Consider the following 7,611-nt stretch of genomic DNA (forward strand, 5'->3'; position numbering starts at 1 on the left):
TGCAATATTATTGCCGAAATGTAACATCCCCTGTATGTTTCATGTTTAGCGGGTATATATATATATAATTTTTCTTTATAAAATCAATAAAATCAATGTTTACAAGCAACTATTATAATAAATATATATATTTAAAATACATCTAATATATATAATTTTGATTTAAACACCCTTTATACTGCGCATGATGCAACACGCCTTAACCGAACAAATATTTTGGAAAATCGTTCGTTTATATACAAACAGCAAGTGAGTAATACAATATAGAATATAATATAAATAAATAAAATTACATAACTTAAATAATGTATAATAATAGAAGTTTTATAAAATGTCCCTTAATTTTCTTGCTTCTTCTGACATTATTTCATAATGGTGTTTTTTAGTTTACAATTCCGCTATTTTTCTCGTTTTTTCTACTATATTTATTTTTAATTTCATTATTTTTACTATGAAAACCGCTTTTGTAGAAAGAAGTTGTTGATTTATCGTTGTCTCTCTTTCATATGCAGATTCATTGTTGTTTTGTTTATTTTTGTTTCATAATTTGTTATTTTTTGAAAATAATTTTTAAAATTATTTTTATTCTTTTTATTATTTCCCTTATTTATATATATGTATATTGTCCATAATTCTTATAATTTCTTTTCTTTTAATTGCATCTTTTGCTATTTTTTATTTGTTTTCTAATCTTTTTAACAGGTTATTAAATATCTAACATCTCTTTTCCATTACCTTCTCCATTTTTCATTATTCTTCTCTCGTAGATCTACCTACTTATTTTTCTAATTTTTTGTTTTGTCTTTATTTTCTTTTAATTTGTTTTGTTATTGTTCAAAATCATTTTATAACTCTCTCAATACTTTGTTCAAATAAATCTGTTTTAGTGCTTAATGAAAAATTTCAAATAATATAAATTATTTAAGTTGAATTTAAAATTATGTGATATTCTTTCTTATCCATAATGTAAAATATAAGATAATAAATTTGTTGTGTGCCTCGGGAGCGGACACTTAAGGGTCGCGCCAAATTGAGGATGGGACTCCGGAGGGGCGTCAGGACTTGTCGGTGTTGTAGAAAATGCACTATCACTTTTTGTATTAAAGGTTCTTTATTCAAACTTCAACCACTTGGTCTTTATTTTGTATTCCCTATTTAATACACTGAAGCGTTATCGTTGTGTGCGGCACTACTTTCTATTACTGCCGCGTAATCGCGACACAACTGCGAGTCGATGACTAGGGCGCGGCGCGGTTTAGCGAGATCGTGGTTAGAGAGATTATTTGTGTCTGCGACTGAGTTGCGCGCTGTCGCGTCTCTACTCTCTTTTTATATCGTTGTTTTTTGGAGTCTCGTAGATCTACCTACTTATTTTTCTAATTTTTTGTTTTGTCTTTATTTTCTTTTAATTTGTTTTGTTATTGTTCAAAATCATTTTATAACTCTCTCAATACTTTGTTCAAATATAATCTGTTTTAGTGCTTTAATGAAAAATTAAATAATATATTATTTAATTGCATTTAAAATTATGTTATATTCTTTATTATCATAATATAAATATAAGATATAATAGATATATAAATTTGTTGTGTGCCTCGGGAGAGACACTTAAGGGTCGCGCCAAATTGGGATGGGAATCCGGGGCGTCAGGACTTGTCGGGTGTTTGTAGAAAATGCACTACACTTTTTGTATTAAAATTCTTTATTCAACTTCAACCACTTGGTCTTTATTTTATTCCACTATTAATACACTGAAGCTTTATCGTGTGTGCGGCACTGACTTTCTATTACTCCGCGTATCGCGCACAACTGCGAGTCGATGCTAGGTGCGCGCGCGGTTTAGCGAGATCGTGGTTAGAGCGATTATTTGTGTCTGCGACTGAGCGAGCTGTCGCGTCTCTACTCTCTTTTTATATCGTTGTTTTTTGGAGTTTTCCCGATCGGAAGGGGTGCCTGGCAACAGGTTTCCCCGGTCGAGAATCTAGGTGCAAGCGAAGCAGATTCAAAGTCCTTCTGCTTTGCTTGCACGTTGATCAATTTCTGTTCCGCGTATATCTCGCATTGTATGCGTTTTTAACGCGGTCATTATCTGTCGTAATTCTGATTTCGCGTATACCTCGCATCGTATGCGTTTTTTAACGCGGTCATTATCTGTCGTAATTCTGATTCCGCGTATACCTCGCATCGTATGCGTTTTTTAACGCGGTCAGTGTCTGTCGTAATTGCGGATGCAATACGAGTACCCATTTCTTAATATTAGTTAACTTTTAATAGTTATATCTATTGTATATCTTTGGGGGATATAACAAATTTATAAAGAAAAATGCAATTTTATATTTTGTTTCTTAGTATTTATTAAAATGTTTTATAACATAAATATTACACAAACAATTTTCACGTATTTGTAATGTTTTTCTACATATTTTAAATTTTTTGTGAATTTAGCCAATTACATCGCCCAAGTTTTATTAATTTTATGAGGGAAATTGCAGAATCACAAACAGATGATGATCTACGTTACTTGCATAATTGGGATTTGGAAAAGCATTGTCCTCTCATAAAAATAATACGAGATTATAGTCATCCGGTGTACGAAACATTTTTCCGATGGTCTATAGAAAATATTAATGAATTAGAGATTGATTGCTTACCTATTACTTATATTACAGAAACATATCCCGATTTTTACGATTTTTTTATATTCCATGGTATGCGCAAATTCAAGCAGAAAATCAAAACTATTATTTTTTCAAGAGGATAGTTGGATGATATTCAATATGCAACAAATTGATAAATATCGATCATTGACTCATTATGACTTATTACTCGTCTTCATTTTACACACACATACACACAATTGATATTATTTTATATTTTTGTATATTTTATTCATTATCGTATAAAAATCTGAAATATTCATTATATATAATTATAATAGTTTTAAAATGTTTTGTGTAATGTTCTGCATTATTTAATATATAATTAAGGTATACATCAGTGTTTTTTATATTATATCAATCAATATTAAAATTATATATTTATAAATATGTATTTTATGCTAATAATAATAAAAATTATAAAAAAGTTAATTATATTTATAAAATTAATATAATAATAAGTGCAAAGTAACATACAATTTTCGTAACATTACATGTTACAGAAATTACACTGATTAATAAAAATAATTGTGAAGAAGTTAATCGGAATACAATTAGAAAATATGGTTGCAAAGTCAATGTAATAGCTATCAGATGTTTTAGTGAAATCAGCAGTGCGCTGTCGAAGGAGATCATAAAATAAATAAGATTATTTTTGCCAAGTTATAGATTTTCTGCCTTAATACTAAATATCATATTTTAAATTATTACTGTGATGAAACCTAGACTAGTGATACCAAAAATTATTGTTACAATTAATTATGTTTAAAAATATTGGAAATTATGTATGAAAAATGTGTCATATTTCATGGTTTTTGAGAGAATGTGGATCATGTGCTGATTTTTTATTCTGAGCATTATAAAGAAGAATGTATACGTGCGTGCGTGCGTGCGTGCGTGCGTGCGTGCGTGCGCGTGCGCGCGTGTGTGTGTGTGTGTGTGTGGTAATACACTTTTTTTTTGGATAGCTAGATAGCGTTTATGTGTTCAAACATGTAACTATTTCACAATCTTTTTATACATTACATTCAAATAACGTTTATTTATTATAAATAAATCACATCCGTGTCTCACCTCATGTAATATATGTATATATATGTATGTTATATAATATATGTATGTTAAGTTTTTAAATTAATTTTTTTTGTCGCAAGTCTTTAATGTTTATATTTTTGTTATTGCAAGTTTTTAATGTCATTATATATTTTAAATACATTATTTTTCAGATATGTTTTAAGATTCTGTAAGATTTTGGAGATATAGTTTTTGACGCGGACTTAACAACTTTTTTTACCTTTTTTAAAATGAAATTTTTTATACATATACAAAACATTTATGAGTTCATTATAAAAAATTCCGAAGAAAACCAAAAAAAGCTTGTTACATAAGATTCACTCTAAAACGATTTTTAATAATTATAAAGTGATAAAGTCAAATTGTATTTGCATTATGATAAGTAATGAACAAACTATCAATACGTTACCTTAAAGAATTGATAATCCTAACTCTTTGATTACTGTGGAATGTGAATGTCCAAAGCTCTTAGGTTATATTTCAGTCAATTAACAATCAAAGAGCTTTATCACAATAAGCGTAGACCTATAATATTTAATTACACGCTATGGTTAATAAGTCCAATATCAGAACACGATAAAATGTTTTATTTCCTTTATTAAATTTAATTAATTTATTATTAAGAAATAGAATTGTAATATTTTCAAGTATTCTACAAAGTCAATGATATTTTACAAAAATAATAAAATTTTAATAACTTAAATTGTATATATTTGTTGCACGTAACGTTTTCACCAACAGATTTAGAATATAATCATGTTAAATCATTATATTCCTTATTAATTTGATTGCATAGAAAATATTTAATTATCACGCACATGATTTTATATAATAAACAATTATCTCATCAATATGAATATGTGCAGATATAATATAATAAATATAAATATGTGAATATATTATTCTGTTTGCAATTTTTAATTATTAAATTATATTATTTCCAAATTATATGCATAATAGATATGCAACAAAACTATTATTATTAACAATATATATTTGCAATCCAGATATTATATGAAACTATTCACACACAAGAAAAATAATATTTTGAAAAGTAATTGCTGGTGTACGATTACATTTTTGTTTAATTGGCAAACAAATATTTAATAAAATTTATTAATTTAAAAAAAGGAAAAAGAAAAATGAATCTTTTCAATATAAAAAAAATATAAATATATAAATAAATATATAATAACAAAATATATACATTCTAAGCATTTAAATAATAATACAATTTTAAAACAAGACCATTTATATAAATATTTATATACAACGTATTCTAATTATGTTATTCAATATTTTTCAATATTTCTCTCTAATAATTTATTTATAATAAATAAACACAATTTGAATGTAATACGTGATTGCCATTTTCCAAATTATGTAAGCGATTATCTAATCGTGTACATAAATATTTATTTTACTATTATTTTGTAAATATACCTAAAACGATAACTTTGGAATGTTTTAAATATATATCAATTGAGATATTTCATTTGAAATATTTTTAATATATACTATGATGAAATATTTCAATTGTAACATTTATGAATTATATCAAAAACAAATACGTAAAATGTATCATTTGAAATCTAAATGAAACAATTTGAAACATTGCATGTATATTTCATGTTTAGTGGGTTAACGTTAACAGGAATTTTCAAGATCTCTGCAAGGTCAAATGAATATCAGCATCATCTGTCTTTCTTCAAATCCTATGGTGTTTGTTTGAAACATTTTTTCGTCTTGCATATTTAACAAGTTTATTTAAATGTCGTAGGAAGTTTTATTATCAATAAATCATCAATGCCTCTTAAAAATTCTTGTTTAATCTGTAAGTAAATCCTGTATTTATAAATCTTGTTTGTACAGAAATACCTATTTCATAAGTAAATTTTGTACTTATTAAATATCTCGAAAGTATATAGGAAAATTTCAGACAAAAGTTGTTTAGTTTAAAGGGAAAACAAAGATAGGCATTTAACTTCGATTGGTATTCATCATTTTGTGCATAAAAATCTTGAGGTAAGATTATTGAATCAAATATATAGTGAAGAATCGATAAATTAAAAAAAATAGAATATTTCTATTTATAAAAAAAATTAGATTTACTTCAAATTTTCGATTATGATTTTTAATTTTAAGAAATTTTAGGTCTACTGCAATGATGATTTATTTACAATAATAATAAATAAATACTATTTTGACGTGTCAATGTGATTACGTGAATTACAAGTACTATACAAAAGAAAAATGAACAGATGTAATTTCATTTCTTTTTAACTGCAGTTTCTGAAGTATTGTTTAATTAGTGTAATAATTTTGAATCTTTGCATATGTTTATTAAAATAATTTATAATGTATTTATATAACTTTTTTATTTTACAGATCCGGAAAATAAAAAAAAAATTAATCGGCTGCTCAGGCGCTGTATAAAAGCTGCCATAAGCGCTGAATTAGAACATCGGCTGCTAATAGCGCTGAATTTTGGCTTGCCCTAGACGCCTGCATCCAATTACAAAAATTAATTTTGTTCGGTCTATTACGTATCCAAACTAAAATTATTCGCTATTATAGCGTTTTCGTCTGTAATAGCGCAGATTTTTGGCTTGCCCGTGGCATACAATTAGAAAAAGTATTTTTGTTTTGGGTCTATTACACATCCAAATTAACAGTATTCGCTTTTGTAGCATTTTAGTCTGCAATATCTCAGACCTTTCGCCTGCTCTAGGCGTCTAATTAGAAAATCTTATTTGATACTTGCATCACTAGAAGGCTGCCCCAAACGCCGTATATCTATAACTAAAACTGTCCCAAACAACTGAAAATGGATCATCAGTGTCACAAGTTCCATTATGGCAATAAGGAAAAGAATATTTTGGCTTTCAAAGAATGGTTGACGGAAACGATGATAGACAGTTTCCATGCGCTACTCGAGAGCAATTCTGATTATGCACCTCGACCTGTATGGTTGACAATATTTCCCGATCAGATTGTTCCACTGAATAATTCAAAGAAGAAGCATTTGCAATACTGCACAGTGATTTTGGTGGTGGACATTGGGTTGCTTGCCATTTACGATGCAAAATCTATTATTAATATTGATTTCTCAATGAAGGTGTGAGGTAATGCAAAATACATTATTTGAATGAGAAATTGAATTTTGTGGACAGATTATTTCCCTTTATGATTGTCAAAAACAATCTAAGAGTTTTTCCTAAAGGTCAGTCGCAAAGGTGACGGATAAGTTGGGCCTTATGGGCAGTTGCCGATTGTTACAGCATTCTGTTTTGGCGTAAATCCTTGCATGTGAAGTTAATCAATCGTTGCGAAGGACCTAGTGTCCGCAATGTTTAAAAAACAAACATAACTCATGTTCCGTACCTCTATGATTCAATTGCTACCATTACACGCTACTGCCGTTGGAGACATGAAAAGACGAGGAGAGGGTGCACTGAGAAAAAGACTGAACAGTAGTAAGTTTGAAAAGAGGAACAGCGTTCGCACGAATCGAAAACGATGCTTTTATCACAACGAAAAATATTTTATGAACTGCAACAAAAAGTAGATAATGCGTGAGCAGTACCATAAGGGATCCTGAAACAAAACAGTCAGATAATGCGTGCTCATACCATAAGGCTCCGATTGAAACCCAACGTCAGATAATGCATGATCAGTACCATAAGGATCCTGAAAAAAAACGTCAGATGGTGCGTGATCAGTACAATAAGGATACTGAAAAAAAACGTCAGATGCGTGATCATACATAAGGATCCTGAAACAAAAAGTCAGATGATGCGTGATCAGTATAAGGATTCTGAAAACAAAACGTCAGAAGTGCGTCTTTTTTTTCGGATCAGACCATAAGGGATCCTGAAAC

This window comes from Nylanderia fulva, unplaced genomic scaffold (genome assembly GCF_048542155.1).
Source record: "Nylanderia fulva isolate GAGA-0341 unplaced genomic scaffold, ASM4854215v1 Scaffold506, whole genome shotgun sequence".
NCBI classification, from domain to species: domain Eukaryota; kingdom Metazoa; phylum Arthropoda; class Insecta; order Hymenoptera; family Formicidae; genus Nylanderia; species Nylanderia fulva.